Raw genomic sequence first — 18,994 nt, 5'->3', positions numbered from 1 at the left:
TTGGACTCCTCTTTTACTTGAGTAGAACCATTCCTATGCAAATTTTCCACTAAAATCTTCTTTTAGTTATAATGACTCCATGCATAAATACTTCAATATTTTTGATATTTTAACCTCAGCAATATTGACCACAATGATAATTTTATATATATCTGGTGTTAGATTGTGACGTCCAGCTTGGCTTGTTCTAATAAAAAGCCATTCACTCAAAGAGGTATTCTTTGAGGAATTAGAATATCTGCTCCTTGTTCTCATTCAGGAAACAAGAAATACACTGTCTTAATTCACAGTTAGCTTAAAAGCACATAAAGAATACTTAGGTCAGGTTTTCAAATGTTTTAAAAGGAGCACAGGATGACCTTAAAAACTAATGCAATTTATTGTTTCAGAAAGCCATTTAAAAATATATGGCAACACGGTGTCCATTTTTCAAAAACAATGTTTTAAGATATCTCTGGAAGTGTATTTAATACAATCCTAACCAAATAAACTAACAAGCTATATATTTCAGAATCAGACTTTTAAGAAATGTTCTTAGAAACCACAAGACTCACAAGTCTACAACTGTAGAGGGATTCCTTATGGAACAGGGGCATATGATACCCCTGGAAAGATTGGACAACCCAGGGTTGCTGAGGAAAAGCCCCTGAACAGGCCTCTGGCTGCAGGCAGGCCTGGAAAGCACCTGGCTGCAGGCAGCCCTGAGAGTCCTTGGCAAGTTATACACTGGTCTTCTCCCCTGCTGATTAGAGGCTGTCTCATGGGAATAGGGCGTGAATCTTTGCAAAAGTAGATATAAGTTGGCATAGTTGAACAATAAAGGGAGAACAATGCTCAAATCATATCGGTGTACGTGTCGTTTACCCGGCCAGCTCTCCGGACTCAGTCCCTAACATACAACACATTTTATTATTTTGAAAAGTAAAAGGAAATATTTTCCAAAATGTTTTAACAGATTCAGATACTTACTGTCTGATTCTAAAAATATTTCAGTAAAGGTAAAATTTTTTTGGAACTATTTAGACATAACTATTGGGATAGTGTATAAGTATGAGTATATCCTAATGGGATATTGAAGGTCCCATTAGGATTGATTCACACTCTTAGGATAGATATCTTAAAAGTTGACTTCTACTAATTGCTGTTCAGGGCTCTTTCTGCTTTGAGTGAAGCTTAAGAAAATGACAGCTTAAGACACTTCCAAAATATACCACACACTTACAAAACACTTGATAATTTTTACTCACTAAAAATACTGTTGCGTTTTCAAATTATTTATAATTCCTCAAATCTGGTAAGTAGGTCACGTTTTTATGTTAAAAACTTTCTTGTTAGAATATATCCTATGTCCTCTTCTTGCGTGTTTTGCAGTAAAATAACACATATGGAATATTCAATATACATTTTCCCTAGATATAAAAATGTGTGTTTTCCTTATATTGTATACATATCACAACTGGTCATTCACAGAAATGGAAATGATGTTACAATTGAGCATATTCAGTGTCTAGAAACTGAAAGAAATTTTCACTGCATAACTTAGTTCTATCCCACCCAATGTATTTGTTCTGTGCGCATCCTGCATTTTCATTGAGAAATTTAAACTGATCTATTTTCTCCAAATAGGTGAGAACAATTCAATAAACTCATCTGTGTATCAAAAAAGAAAATATCTAGCAAGTAAAGGACTGTTTAGACCATTGGACACAACCATGATTGCTATTCAAAATATAAGTGCACCTTGGGACTTACAGCTATTTCTTAGGCATTTTTTTAAGCATTAAGGAGGCATTTAGTATTAATTATTTCACACTGTTTTCCTCACAGTTGTCATTGGTCTAAATAACCACAATTATTGATCTTGGTCTTATTAACACCTTCAAGTAGGAAAAAAAGAAAAAAAAGAAGTGACCAAATAAATATTTGGAATAGAGTTTTGGGAGCTATGAGATGTGTTTGTCCAAGATACATGCTTTCTGCCTCTGTGGCTTGTCTGTGTGCAAAACATGCTGCAATAAAAAGAAAAAGGAAAAAAAAAAGAAAAAGCACGTCAGAAATTCTAGCCACTACCTCTGAAAACAGATTATATAACAGCACAGCACTTTCCATTCATCATAGGGAAAAACATCTTCTCTTTCTATTTAGTTTTGCTTTCATTTCTGGCTCCATCCCATAAATAAATTGCATTATTTGCCTTTTATCTCTCTGGATAATATTTTATGTAGCTTCTGTTCTGTTTGAGCTACTTACATGGACAGATGGAGTGGAATCCTACCTGCTGGCAAGAGTTTAATTTGTGACAGGAACTCTACCAGTCTTTCTTACCTCAGGCTGTTTATGGCATAACATGAAGAACTATCATTTACCCTTGTGATAGTGAAGCAGATGTTGCTCTGCCCTGTGTAATCTCCACCTGGCACCATTTGGGTTGCCTGTAGCTGTAACACATGCAGTCAAGAGGTCAGCTGGCATGTCACTTGTGCTCTTTAAAATGGCCTTTTCCTCTTCTCTATTTTTAGCCTAGTGCCAGCATGTTAAAGAAAGCATCATATCATTAGTGATTAGAAGAAAGCCAAACTCTACTGAGAAGCCTTTTGGTTTCAGTTGAAGCAGCAGACAGTCCAGTCACTTCTCCTATTCAATTCAAATTTATGACTGAGTACTTTTCAGTGACGGATGGTTGTACTGGCAACATAGCCGGGGGAGAACAAGCAATACTTGTGTCGCAGTTTCTCCTTTTTCTCTTGCCTGGTGCATGTCTGAGAACTCATGCTAGGATTTGCATGAAAAACAACATGAGTATTGAACTTTCATTTCTTTAAATGGAATATACTTTAGAGAGTGAAATTAATATACAGTATTGGAATTACAAAAAACCTCTTTGTTTTATTTTTATTTTAAGCATTTGGATTACACTCCTGCTGCCCCCCCCCCAGCCCCAGGGAACAATTTAGGGGTATAGCATTTAAGACCTTTGAGAATCTTTAGCATTTCTTTCTCAATCCTTCTGGCTTTCATAAGTATGTAGCAACCTAGACATTCTCTGTCAAATTACATGAAATATTCTCATCATGAATAAAGGGAGAGGTTGTTGAAATAACCCTTTTTTAGCTGTTTTTCAACTCCCATTTGCCAGTAAATTTGCTCTTGATTTCTTTAAGAAAAATTCATGAATGTAAACCTGCAAAATGCTGGTAAGTTTCCTTTCAATTCATCTGAATTCTATCTGTAATTAAGTGCCTAAATGGAATGAATATAAATGGAGAGAAGCTGAAGTGAGCAAAATATGAGAGGCATAAACTCAAGGAGAAACCCTTTCTTCAAATAATATACATTAAAAATATAAAATAAATAGCACTAATTATCACTGTCAAGGAAGAAATCTGAAATTATTTTCTGAAAGGTATTTATTACAGGACAGGTTAGTGAAGTTAGTTTTAGGATGAGGTGCTGCTCAGGGTTTAGTGCGGCAAAGCAGAACCTGAGTTAGATTCAGAAAATCAATTTTATGACCAGCATGCTCTCAGTTCTTTTATTTTTTTCATCTATTCTATAATTTTTGTCCTGATTTTTCAGATTAGAAACCCATATCTAGTTCTTCACCATCTTTATAACCAGTAAATCAGAAAAGCCTGACATAGGGAGGCTCAGGGAAAATTCTCTACTCAGTGAATTTCAAGGTTTCTCCTCTGTTACTGTAGCTGTTTATCATGAAGACCTGCAAAAATTGTCAGCAAACATTTCACTTTTATTCTGTGAAGTCTTGAAAATGTGACTTTAAATGTTACACTGAATCAACCTAGAATTGACACTTCTCTCAAAGAAGCCAGAAGCAAATCTCCTATGAACACCACTGGGACTCTGACCAAACTGTAAATGACCGTAGAAACACAGAAGCTGTCACCCTTGTACTTCATTGTCAGATGCTTCAGAGGAAGATGTAGTACAAAGACATAAAAATAGCAAAGGCCCATTTTAAAAAGGAGTACAAAATATTCTGGTACCCCACCTGATGTCTTTTTACTGTCCGCCATTTTACCTTAGAAAACCCTTTCAGAGTAGCAAATATTTGGAGACAGAAAAAATTTCATTTAGTATTTTCTTCCCTTTTTTTTTTTTCCCATGAATCTGTTCTTGGAACATCTTAAACTTGAATATTATTGCTGTTCAACAGAATGATGTTTTAAGATTCTAGTGTTCCCTTAAGGCCACAGAGGATCTTCTTTAGCACCTCTTCCCTCTTATACATATAAAGGATGAAAGAAATGGGACATTAAACATTCTTTTACCCTAAGGACATGATAAATAAAACCTTGGATAAGAATGAAGAAACCAACACACCATTTGACTTGGAAAGTTTGTTTTTATTGTCTGTTTTCTTCTGTTTCTAATTGATGTTGTCTGCCCAAACCAACTTGCAACTGTACTCCTTTTCTTAACTACTGAAATATTTTATATGGTGTTACAGGCTTTGAGAACCAAAACAGCATGGAAGTCTCAGGGAGAAAGAACAGGGTTCGGTTTTTTGATCCTAGTTACTATTCTGTGTTCAATTCTTAAGTTCACAACTTTTGACTTTCTTCCCAAACAGATCAAGATCAATCATTACAGATTAGTGTGGATTTGCTATCTCTGAGTTCATTTAGGATTTGCTCTTCTTAGAAGAGCTAAAGAAAAAAAAAACCAAAATAGTTTTCACTAAGGAACACTAAGGCTTAAACAGACACTAAAGGTTAGTTTACCACATATTCCTAACTTATGCACCTAATTTTCTTCTATATTGTTTGGGCAGAAGCAGGCTTTAACTGCAGGTGTCTCAAGCTCTTATCCAAGACGTTGTAGTTTTCTGATCCAGATCTCATACAAGTGAATAATATATTAATGACGCTAAAGACATTTTCCTAAATATCCGGCAATACACTTTGACCATTGCTTGTCTGCTCTTTGTTTGGCTTCCTACTACTTCTAGCAGTTTCTGTGGTAGTGGTATCAGTCTGGGGAAATAGGTTTCCACATGTGTATAGCAAATATAATTTTTTGGACAGTGTAATTACAAGCTGGATCATTCCTGCTTAGAATATGTGCTAGACTATGAGCATAAGTATATATATATATATATATATATATATATATAATGTGGAAAGGCATATGTGGTAAAGATCCATATGTGCAATTTTCTGTTAACTCTAGTACGGTATCTCCCCAGCTTTCTCATCATTGTTCCCCACCTCACCTGCAAAATGGAAATGCTCAGACATGTTATGACTGTATAAAATCTACACGAGGCAAAATCTGATGGGCTGTCTTACTGTTATATCCTTCCTTGTATGCCTTCCCATCTGAACTTTCCCAGCGCGAAGAACAAGAAAATTCAGATTTGATAATATGTGTGAATACTCTTTAATGGAAAATTAATATTCCTTTAAAATGTATATATGTTATAGTTGTATTTTTTGAATAGGTTCTTCAATTGAAACATATTTCTTTGGTTAACCAAATGTTTGCTCTTAGTTTTTAATATTTATTCGATAGAACTTCTCTAAAATATTTCTTTAATAAGAAATTAATCCAAAATATTTCTGGAGCTAATTTTTCATTTCACAGCTATTTTGCAGATAATGCAAACATACACGGTGAAATGCTTTCAAATTTTACTGAAAAATCACTAATTATTTTCTGACCCACTCTTGATTTAGAGAAAGTAAAGTTATAGACTTGAAAACAATGACCTTTTTTAATAATGGTGAATATCTAACAGCTTTTATTATTTATAGCTAAATAATAATTTGCATCTACCTCAGAGAGCAGCTGACCGTCTATTAGACAGAGTTGGAAAACTGAAAGAATTAACCAACCATGGTATTGAAGTTAGTTCTTCACTGCAACACCACATATGATCCACCAAAACATATTTCCTAAGATTTCTTTTTTTTTTTTTTTTTTTTTTGTAAGGAAGCATTACAGCCAATGAGGGATTGTTTGGAGTTAGGTGGAAAGGCTTTGGAGTGAAGATCAAATACACAAAAAATCTAGAACAGCTTTTCTGTTACTCACAGAATGCAAAGTTAACTATATTTGTTATTCCTTGATCTCTAAGTGAAAATGAATTAAAAATTTAAGATTACTGAAGAGCTCATTAGAACACTTGATCTGTTTGGGGATGCACATTTTACTGCTGATTTATAGTAACAAGCTTGCCAATAACTCAACTTGTAGTAATGTTTTTTATCTTTTTCCTATGATTATTTCTGAAATGTAAAACTTGCTGTAATTTAATTGTTCCTGCCTATGATTTTGGAAGAGAAAGCCTTAAAGATCAATACGACGAGTCAGATATAAAACAGGTCATTCAATGAAACAAGATCTCACAGAATCTGCAGCTATTATCAGCATGAGACAACTGTTCTATTAGAAAACAAATTGTTGCATGAAGAACACTGACAATGTTTTATAAATCTATCGTTTTAGTTCTCTCTAAATAATAAAAGTGTAAAATACATTAATCAAGATACATATAATTTCTAGCCTGATTTATCAAACTGAAGCAAGTGATCCAAATGTTAAAGGCTAACTTCCCATCCATTGATTTAAGATGACATACTCCCATGGAGTACTATGGTTAAGACTGTCCCTGTAGAGCTACATAAAACAAACCAGTGTGACTTCTCATTTTTGCCATCCCCAGGGAAAAGCAGAATAATTAGCCAATAATAACATCAGAGAAAAACCTATTAAACATATCACAGGTGTCAAACTAACATGATGACATAAAAGTAAGAGTGAACAGAGACAGTGGCCCACAGGGGATGAAATAATAGTTTTGTCTGCTGCATTTTAGCATCTGAAGTACAGTCCATTTGGGTTTACACTTTATGGCAGCAACTGTCAAAAGCAATCTCAAGTTTCAATTTCATAACAACTTTCCTCCTTTGTAACTGATCTCATTCATTAGTATCTGAGAAATAAAAGGTGATGAGCAACAAATATTGCCAGAAGTTAGTTATGAAACTTATCCCACAAAAATAATTTGCAACATAGTGTTGAAACAAGAATGAGTACTTATTCACAACAGTTTTATTATTAATTGCTTTTAGAATCAGGTTCATTAGCACACTAAGGTCAATTCAAAAAAGTGAAGTGAGAAGAAGTATGCCTAAAAATAAAATTCCTTTAAAAATTAATATTTTAATAATTTCTTTACAAATACTGCCTGAGAGTAAGCAACAAATAACATTTCTTAAAGGGCAGTCATGGGAGAGCTCCATTCACAATGGAAGTTGTGTGGAGAAAGGGAGAAATACCAGGAACATTTATGAATCTGAACTTATGCATACAGAAGAAACATGGAATGAAAGTTGGTTAAGCTCATTCAAAATTATTAAAAATTAAACAACTAACAAAGAGTAATTTTGAGTTTCCTAGCAATAATTCACTGAGGAAAAAAATATCTAAGAAAGGCGGTTTTGGGATGGTAGGTCTGGAGTAGGGGGGCTCACCTGGAGTAGGCCACCAGTACACAGAACTTTTGCAGCCACTCTCCATGTTATGTGCTACTCAAGGGGAATCTTCTCAAACTGATAGGAGTTAGCAACCAGCATCCATGCATTTTTTTGAGAAAACTCCATTTGATTCCTCTACAATAAAGTTTCCCTAGACAAACCTAAACTGAGAAATAAGACATGTTACAAAGTGAGAAATGCTACAGTCTGGCATCTACTGATATTAACAATTTTTAATTGAGAGTACAACTGTTATATTCCTTTAAAATTGTAGTCTAACTGCACATAGGATTTTAAATATTGGGATTTTCAATTACAGTTATCATTTTAGACTGCCATCCACTCATGATCACCTGAAAACCTATGACAGGTTTCTAGGGCTTAATACATATTTTTGGTTCTTCCGTAAAGAACACTGACAACCAAAGTAGGAAAAATTCACACATTAAAATGATGTTGTGTGTCTTTCAAAAAAAGGCATGATGCTATAAAATTTACCAATCAACATTATGTCTGTTGGTGTGTTTTAAAAGAAATAGTATTTTGAAACAAGAAAGTTTTATGGAATTAACTGAATAAACAATTCAGTTTATTATAATAATATAGTAAAAATGACCTTAAGATATCTTTGATTTTCTGTGAATCCCTGTGCATTCCTATAACGCATTCTCAGAGCCATATTCACTGATATGGACACAGTGAAACTGAAATAAGCTCTTAATGCCAGGAAGGAGTGGTGACAGCTCAGGAAATTTCAGTGGAACTGCTCAGGACTTTCGTTAAATTATTGAAATAAATATGCTTGAGCTACACTTTATTTTTTCAACTTTTAATATTCAATATTTAAAATATTGGGTGATAGTTGGCAAAAAATTGCAATTATATTCTGTATTTTAAATAATAAAATTATTTAATTTTAAATAATAAAATTATAGAAATAATGACAAGAAAAATACAAAGTATTATAAAATCATTTGAGATAGTTCAAACCTTAGAAAACAATTAGGGCTTCTTCAGTTCTGTGAATTTTTATAATATTTTCTGCAAAACACTTTTCAATATTAGTTTTCTTAAAATCTACATAATTTATTGTGAAAAATGTAATGATTCCACTGCATAGTTCAAGAGAAAAGTTCATTTTTTCATTTTTAATTTTTTTTTCCTTTTCAATAGTTTCCTTTCTCTCTTAGGCACATAGACAGAGGGAGAAAAGACGTGCCATTTAGGTTTCAAATCAACTCTTGAAATAGAAAAAAAGTACAAGTAATTGCTTATAGTGTAATGATTGCTATGACTTGATTTTTTTTCCAAAAGGTAATCATAAAACCAATATTATGTGAATTCACTAAAAATTTTCTGTGTTAATTTCCTTTTTTCCTAAGCATACTCTAGACTAGTTAAATGTATCTCTTTAATAATGGAATAATAAAATTTACTTTGCTGTTTTCTAGTTACACATATATAAATGGATATTTTAATTAATTAGAAAGCTTTAAAATTAAAAATAATCAAATTTTCAAAATTTAGTCAGAAGGTATCAAATACCAGACTGATAAAAGTCTGAAGTGATTCATATGACAATGCTTGAGACGTAAATATATATATACTTATATATACATATATATATATAAATATACACATATATATACATATATATACAAAGATATACTTTGAGTTTTTTGATCAAAGCTTGATATCTTACATACAACACAAGGATATTGTGAGTTTATTTATTCTTGATTGACAGCTTACAAAAGTGATATAGTTTGACAAATAGGAAAACAATATTTTAAGTTAAAAAGAGCATTCACAAATGAAAGCATCCACTCAAAGAAGTACCCTTTGAATGATAGACTTAACACAACTGTTAGAGGTATCTCTTTGAATGTAGCATATGAAATCTATGGTAAGAGTACTTTGTATTTCAGATAATTTTCTGCTAAGGACCACAAAGCATTTTAGCGATGCCAATGAATTTCTATCTGAAAGTCATGTATTTTGACTGCCATTTCATAAATGGAGAAAATAACTCACCAAGTATAATACCAAGGTTGTTGAATGGATTCTGAACTAGACAAGAAATAAAGCTACATAAGTAAATGGAAAATGATTTACTGAGGGTCAGTTGTGCCAATACAGCTAAGTATACTTATTTGATAAGATTAATTACTCTAAAAAGAGGAAATACAATAATTTTAATCTGGACTTCAGTAAAATATTCGACATAGTGTTGTGTGGGAGTTTTTGAGGTCACACAGGGAAGTAATGGATTAGTACCTGAATTATAAGGTGAGTTAATAAGTTCTTTGAGGAGAAAGAGCAAATCATAACGAAAAGAGACAATATGTGTTGACGAAGTAGTTACTGGTCTGCTAGAGGATTCCCTCACTGAATGATCTTTGAAAGGCTCTCATCTTTATATCCTTACTAATTTCAGTTGCACAACAGCTGGGTACATGCTGGTGACAGAGAGAGAACAGGGAAGCCTCACTAAAGAGAGGATGGAAATCTTACAGGACAAACATGAGCAATAGAAAATTAAATTCAATAGTACAAAATACAAGAAAGAGGCATTTAGGAACTAAAAAATATCACCTGTTCAGAAAGGAAAGTAGAGACAAGGGTCTTAGTTATTTGACACTGCTACAAACTATCTGAGTTGGATGTAAGAGACAAATTTTACTACAAAATCCATTTGAAGAAAAGAAATGGGAAAACACTAACATTGTCACATAGCAATATTACTTAATCCTGATCAACACTCACTGCTGCCTTTTCCTTTTTCCTAATTGTCCTCGTCATCCAATCACTTGTCAACTAAATCAGCATTTAATTCTAAGGGAGACTGTCGCTGCAACAAACAGCAGAATTACCTTATTTCACCTTGCCTCTACAGTATGCCAAGACTGTCAGAACTACCATGAAAACCAAGTCTTTATGTTCTAATTTTAAAAAATCCCCCTTTAAAAATCCGTTCTTACAAGCCACATGACTGAATTTGGCAGAAGTCCTCCTAGTTTCCTAAGTTCCTACTCTGCAAGCTGCACACTTCAACGTGGGGCTTACATGTAATATCAAACCTGCCCACTTACATATTTTCATTCTGGTACATATAATCATAAATTTCCTATCAAAGAAAAACAGGACAAAGCAAATACGGTAACAACACAGGTAGGCACTATTCCTGCAGAAACAAACACTTCCTTTAAATAAAACTTGCTGGTAATTCTGAACTCACTGGCATGGATACCTGTAAATATATTCTAATATTAATGTGGAATCAGGTTTCTCTTATGACTTAAAAAGTCTTCCGACTTTTTAATTTGGGTTTTCCTTCTTCTTCTTCTAAAGGCAATCTATGTGACTTCTAAAAAGTGCTACATTTTTATCCAGTACAGAAAAATACTTAAAATATTTGTGACTACAGAAACTATTTCTTTCATATAATATATTTTTGGAATAGTATGCAATCTTTATACCTTCTAGAGGAGGGGAGACAATTCTCTTTATTTTCTTAAAAGCACAAATAATCTATTCCTGTAAATTCTTTGAATTCAAACCAAATTAACAGCAGTAGATCAAACAATTAATGTCATACAGATAGTGTCAAAATGCCGATGACACTTCTTCGCCATTATAGTCCATTCAAAAGTTCATTTATGTGAAAATACTTAAATTATTTGCATGCCCTTTCTCTCTTTAATGCACTTGAATTTATGTGTTTGCTGTACCATAAAAATTCAGTGCTCTTGAAAAATATTGAACTAGTCCTGTGGCAGGCACAGGAAATGTCTACCTTGTTTTCCTGTTATATTTTAATTTTGACCAGAAAAAAAAGCCCTTGTGCTACTACAGTGAACAATACATTTTGTTATTACATTCTATGGACAACAAAATAGCATGGTAGTGGATTTCATATGGAGGCCTTACTTGGCTTACAAAGTCTCAGTGTTCTCATTACATAAAAGCCATCGATCTGTATTTTTCTGGCAATAAATACACTGTATCCACAGGATTTTTATAAAGGAACATTTGTCAGCATGTTTTTCTGAATATTCTTCACTGTTAACAATAAAATCTAGTTTAAATTTTGAGAACTGAGCACTAAGAATGTAAAATCTGCAGTTAAATACTTATAAATTTAAACATCTCCAGAAAAAAATTCTTTGCCATCTACATTGTAACAATTTAAACTTGAGAAAACAAGATTAAAAGGAGAAAAAAAACCCTCAAAAAATATCCACTGATAGTCCAAGTGCACAAAGTAAACCTCATTAATTTCTTTGGAAGGAACATGCAATATATCTCTGGGTCATAAGACCTCTTGCTATTGGTTTGGCATAATTTTAGCCAAAGATTTTCCCACTTCCGCTCTTCCCTTCTTATCTAAACTGATTTGAAACAGGATTGAATGGGGCTAATTTTTCTTCCCATTCACTGAGTAATGATGCAGGAAGGTTAAGCCTGGAGAAGAGAAAAATGAAGAAGGGAAAATGATTTTCATATGTTTTCTGATAGACTTTATCAAACACACTAAGGGAATATGGTGCAGTCTTTAAATTGTTCATCCCCTCAAAACACTGCAGTTTGTAGAATACATCATAAAAACACCTATCACTTTCAGGCAAAATCTATATAGCAATTAAAAAAAAAAAAGTCTTCCTGTATTTTAGCCACTAGACATTGACCTAATGGCCAAATATTTACTATGTGCTGTCCTCCAACATAGTAGAATAAAGAAATGAGATTAAAATGGTAGTAGCAATGTCTGTAACCTTTAACAAAATATGGTTTTTTAGGATTTGCTCTTGGCAATTTAAGTAAAATTTTATTTCAAATTAAGGATTCAGGTGAAGGAGTTAGCTATCCAGTCAATTTTACAATACAGGCAAAAGAAAAGATCCAGCAGACAGGAAGGTGAAAAATTACTATCCACACAGGCTAAACAGTCAATGAAATATTAGAGGATAAACAAACTTTCCTTACTTCTTGCTATGCAAACAGCAGTCAGTTCAGCAGCTCTGAAAGAGGAATGCTGATGGTAATGACAAAACAACGAAGTCAATTGTTCACATCAGTATGTAAAGCTTCAAAGTTTACAGATAACACAATCACTACCATTCATAACACAATGTTGACTTCTCCTGACATGTGTTTAAACCTTATCTTATAAAATGTATAATTTTTAAATAATGTAATCTCACCTTCTTCAAAAGCACCTTATCTTTTATTAACTTTTTTTCCCCAAAGAGTGAAATAATGACACAATCAGGAGCCCATTGAAAGACTTAGCAGAATGTGTTATTTGCATTTCAGGAGAGTGATCACTATAAAAAATGTGTTAGTGTGTACATTAAAGTCCAGACAAACAGTACATACTGGCTATATATAAAAAAATACCACAAACAGGATGTTCCACTTTGACTTTGCTTCTCTGTTCCTGGCCAAAAAAATCTATTCTTTGTCATACAATTTTACACATACTTTCTGCATGAGTCAAGGTACTGTATTTTATTATAATGGTTTGAAGTGTTGTAACTGCTGAAGTATCTTTTGGGTCTAGAAGATACCTGTATTCTTAGCTCTTTCACAGGTGAAAGATAAACAAAATTTAGATATTAACATATTGCCTTAATATTGCCTTATTGAGATTCACAGCAATGAGTACTCTGAGTCAAATAAATCTGGGATCCACGCACGTTCTAAGATGGGAGAAAGAACTTGGATGGTATCTATTTTCTTATCCTCCCAGTTCCTGCTCTTTAACCTTGTCTCAGAAAAAAAATTAGAAGTTATTGTATGCACAGTAAAAAATTATTCTAATTTTAGAGTGGCTTTTTGGAAGCTCCCTGAGATGAGGTTATGAATTTGAGCATAAGGCATATAATTTTGAATACAGTTTACAATTCTCTACCTTTTGACTAGACAGACTCCTGTTTGTTTTCAGGGCAGGTTTGGAAACCTAAGTTCTTCATGTAATATGTGCTCCAATGAATACTATCATGCTGGTTTTCAGTCTCACTTTGAACAGCTTTTGAAAGCATTTCATGAATGAATTTGAATAGAATACTGTGACAACGCTCATCTTTGTTCTTTATCACATAACAATCACATAACAATCAGACTTTGCAACTCACCTTGCAAATGCATTGTCTTCTTCCAGATAAACAACATTTTATGCTTCACAGTACACTAGACATGTATATCAGACATTAACTAGATTAGATGTCTGTTTCTATGGCTTAAGGTTTATGTTGTGTTTATAGGTTTATATTTAGAGGACTATAATATAGTGCAGGAAGCTATAGCAAAAAAAAAAAAATAGACAACACAGATGTTATTTCCTTTTCTATGCTACATTGCTTTGGCCTTTTATTTTCCCCTAGTTTTCAGACAATACTTCTTCCCTAAAGAAAACATAAACCCATGTAACAAAACGTCGGGGGTTTTTGTTTGTTTGTTTGTTTGTTTTTTATTTATATGCAGGGCAGCTGTGAAATTAGGTTGACATTAACTTTTTTTCTAAGTAGCTGTGCATTCCTAAGAAAGAGCGGGGAAGAAGGCATGAAAGGAGAATCAGAAATGGAATGCAGAATGGTCTTGAATCTGAATTAACATGATATTGTGACAAGCCAAAAGATTTGATGAGGTAATGCACATACTCCTTTGTGCTGAATAATTGTACTAGTCCAAGTGGAAAGCTCACTTATCAAGATCACTTAATGTAGACATATGAACCAATAGCTGTTTATCACCTCAACAGATATTCTGTCCAATTTCTTCAGATTCAGACATCTGTACTAGAAGCTGTACTAAGAGAGGCTTTATAGATGATGCAATATAGGAATGTGAATCAAAAAAGCTGAGATCACTCGTTTATTGATTTGACTTTTCATGCTCAAATTATTTAGTAGCTGGATGATGTTAGGTGTAAAAAGTAATGAAAACATAGGAGTACACTATCTCCATGTTTTTGCTAATGGTTTGTCAAGATGTATGTGATGGATTTTACTTGTCTGGGGGCATATTTTCCTCATTTGTTTCTAGCATTTGCAAATACCCTAGTCATTTCAATATCCAGGAATCTTGAAAGATAAGGGTACAACGCAATGCTTTTATTATTTATGAGCACCAGCAATTAGTTTTCTTCCTTAGTACTTTGAGATCTGTTTTTCTAGATTTGTTATCTGATCTGTTCACATCTTGGCCCGGGCTTTTACAGGCAGCTGCTGCTACTTTGCTGCTCTGTGTATCCATCCAGAATGTTCTACTTTTTGGCCTAAGGCCTGAGTTAAGATGCACTCAGGAGCAGTATCCTTTTAGAGGGAAGTTCTTTTATTCTCTTCCTACTCATCAGTCATATAAGTACTATGATTTTTTACCCATAGAGTGACATTTGGGAGGTACCTTTTATTTTTTTTTCCCCATACAGTTTATTATGGTACCACAAAAAATGAAGATAAGTTTAAATGGCAAGAAACCTGGAAGACATGTTCAGCTTCCTTGACCTGCTGGCCAATCCTCTTTTAAAGCAACCCAGGATGCAGCTAAACCTCAGGGCTGTGAGTGCACATTGTTGGTTCATGTCCAGCCTCTCATTGTCCAACAGCATTCCCACATCCTGCTCCACAGGGCTTCTCTCAGTAAGTTCTTCTCCCAGTCTGGGCTCATGTCTGGGACTACCCTCGCCCAGGTGCAGCACTTTGCACTTAGACAGGATGAACTTCACAAAGTTTCTTGTGGACCCACTTCCCAAGTTTGACCAGGAACCCCTGGATGGCATCCCATCCTTCTCTTGTGTCAACTGCACCACTCACCTACATGCCATCTGCAAACCTGCTGAGGGTGCACTTGATCCCACTGTCTGTGTCACTGATAAAGATACTGACAGGCACTGGTCCCAAGGCAGAGCCCTGAGGGACACCACTCATCACCAGCCCCCACCCGGACGTGGACCCATTGGCCACAACTCTTTGGCTGTGTCCATCCAGACAGAACAGTCCACCCTTATCCACAGAACAGTCCATCCTTCAAATCCATATTTCTCCAATTTGGTAATAATGGTGTCATGTGGGACCCTGTCAAAAACCTTCTCTGGTAATTTAGGGAGATGACATCAGGTGACCTTCCCTTGTCTATTGTTGCAGTCACTCCATCTGTAGAAGGCCACCAGCTTGGTCAGGTACAAACTGCCCTTGGTGAAAACACGCTGGTTGCCTCAGATAACCTCCTAGTCTTGCATGTGCCTTGACATTGTTTCCATAAGGATGTGCTCCATGACCTACCCAGACACAGAGGTGAATGTGACAGGTATGTAGTTGTCCAGGTCTTCTTTTCTCCCCTTTTTTTAAAAACAGGAGCCATGTTTCCTTTTCCCCAGTCACTGGGATCCTCATCTGAGGACCATGAATTTTCAAATACCGTAGAGAGTGACTTGGCAACAACATCAGCCAGCTCTTTCAGGACCCTGAAATCCACCTTGAGAGAACCCATAGATACATGTGTCGCTATTGAGCTTCTTCAGGTTGTGCTGAACTTGCACTTTATTTACAATGAGAGGGACTTTGGTCCCCCATCCCCACCTGCAGGTTCAGGGACTTGAGAGATCTGGGAAGTCAGACTGCCAGTAAAGACTAAAGTTAAGAAATTATTGAATATCTCAGCCTTCTCTGTATTTGTTACCTGTTCTTCCTTCGTTTTATTGGGGGGTACACTCTCCTTGGCTTGTCTTTTCTGACATATTTGCTTATAGAAAATCTTCTCATTAGTCTTCATATCCCTTCTCAAATGATTTACAATTCCATCTGTCCCTCAGCTTTCCTGACGCTAGCTCTACACATCCAAACCTTATCCCTGTATTCTTCCCAGGAAACATTTCCCTGCTACCACTGGCTGTGTATTTCCTTCTTACTCCTCAATGTGAGGAGCAGGTGTTTCCTCAGCGATGCCATTTTCTGACCTGCCTTACTTGTTTTCCTACAAATTGGGATGGAGAGCTCTTGTACGCTAAGAAAAATTACCTTAAAGAGGTAACAGCTCTGGCCAGCCCCACTGTCCTTACGCACAGTTTCTCAGGGAATCTCACCCACTGGTTCTCTAAACAGATGGAATTTTACCACTCTAAAGTTCAGTGTCCTTGGCTCTTTGCCAAGCCCATGTTCCTCAAGATTATGAATTCAATAATCCTAAAGTATCTTCCTACGTCTCCAACACTTTTTCTTCACAACTGTCTAGAAAAACAAACATATAATTAGAAGGCACTAGTGCCTGTGATCTGTGCCTTTTCCTTAGAATTTCTTGGACATTACATATCTCTTTCCTGTTTTGGTTTTCTTAATTGTAAAATAGCAATAATAATACTTTTTTAGCTCCAGAGGAATATGTATCAGCTGTCTATGGATTAAAAATATTTGTAAATCTTTACTTTCTTCCTAATTTTTTGGGCTTTATTTGTGAAATAAAGTTGTAATAAATTGAAAAGTACATATTAAGTCTGCAAAATTTAGAAAAACCTCCATAACAGTTGCCTTAATTAGGAAATATAGTGACAGATTTTTTTTTATTGTACTATTTTATAGTGAAATAGTGTGGTCTATCTGAACAGAGGCCTTCAAAGACAAAAGCAGATGCACTCATTGCTGTGTGGCCAGGTGAAATTATGTAATTGAAATATATGCCTCCCCCTTATAGAGGGGAAGACAAATAAACAGAAATTATACTAACGAGAAGAGAACACTGGCAAGAGCAGCCAAAAAGGAGACAGATTGGATAAATATTACTGAACAGCCCTAAAAATACCCTGGCACATTACAGGCATGCAGCATATAGTGATAAGCAAAATAAAGATGAAAGGATTTTGAAACATCCTCCTATAAAATAGAATTTACAGATTAATGGGGACATTTTCTGCCACACTTGCTTTTAAAGTTATTATTGTATTCAGTTTTCATAGAATGCTTTTGAGTGCAGAGTTGCACTCCATGTTCCAAGGATAATAAATTATACTTGTTTCCTTAAAATGCCTTCTCAGAACATTTTTTTTCACTGCTCAAATTTAATTTAAATTTTTCCTTTGGAATAAAATTTTTTTATTTTTTGTTAAAATCAACCAAACTGCCTATGAAAATTAAGAATTTGTGAAACATGTAATATTAGACATAGTTATGACCGGAAAAAATGTGTTTATCAAAGCCAAGCTTATAGAGGTCTTTTATATAACCTTATTTATCACTGATTCCCACACAATAGTTTTATTTGGGAGTTCTTGGCTGGAGAATTATCCTCATAGCATAATAGTGGGTGACAATATAATGACATGACCCTTCAGAATAAGAATACAACCCAGAAACTGTTTAGATAAATCAAAATATTCTCAATATTTTCTGTCTAAAATCTGAATATCTTCTTTTTTCACTGTTTTGTCAAGTCTACAAAGAATAGTGGTGGTTAACATCCTAGCAGGTTACCTTAAGAGACTTGCATTTATGTTCCTATTCCACATTTTATTTGATCTTGAAGAAGATGACAGGATGGAATTTTTGAATATATGAAGTTAAACATACAGACAATTAGGAGGTCTGCTTGCATCTTAAACATCTGCATGCAAAATATGCAGCTGAGGAATTTATAGTGCTGAAGAGACTGACAGCTGTCCCTGAATATATCAGGTCTAGAAGCAACAAAACCATGCTCAAGAAATCCTTTATTCAATGCAATAAATCCTGTTCCTCAAGAATATGCTGAGCTACAACATAAACATGATTTCAGATGAAATTTCCCATGATTTTTTTTTTCTCAGATTTGGAAAGAGGGTACTGCCCAGTTTCTATGAAATTACCTTTTTTGTTTAACTTTTATAGGAAGTCTGCACCATGACATCTGAATCTGATCTGCTTCTGCATCTGAAGTCATAATCCAAATATTTTAAAATGTAGAGATTAACCTCTAGTTACTCAAATCTCCCAGTTCTGAAGGAAGTTAAATAACACCTTCCAGAAATGCCTCAAATGTTCTCAGACACTGCTAATGAGACATAGGTAAATAGCTAACACATGTCATATTTATGACACACTGTAACAAATTTAAATTTAGCCAACATAATTAATCTGCACCTGATATTCCACAGTCAGATTGAAATGTTTTCTAGAGCAAAAGAAAATATCTGAGGCAAACTTGTCACCCTTCCACTTCTGCTCCAGGTGCACATTTTACCTGTTTGGGAAATTTTTCAATAATTTTACAGTGCTGCTAAGTTACATAGCAGTAAAGATTGCAGGATTTAGGCCCTTTCTTAAGAGCAGACAGTAAGAAAACTATCTAACATACTCGATCACCATCACCACCATCAGCAACCCCCCCACATGCACACATCTGCAGCCTGCCAGCTTATTAGTGCTAATATTTACCACCATAACTACCAGGCCCCGGAGATACGTGAAGCAAAATGTAAGCAGAGGCTGGTGATATGTCCATTTAAAAGTGCAAACATGCTAAAA

The sequence above is a fragment of the Corvus hawaiiensis genome, chromosome Z, assembly GCF_020740725.1.
Source record: "Corvus hawaiiensis isolate bCorHaw1 chromosome Z, bCorHaw1.pri.cur, whole genome shotgun sequence".
Taxonomy (NCBI): Eukaryota; Metazoa; Chordata; class Aves; order Passeriformes; family Corvidae; genus Corvus; species Corvus hawaiiensis.
Note: the sequence above shows the minus strand (reverse complement) of the source record.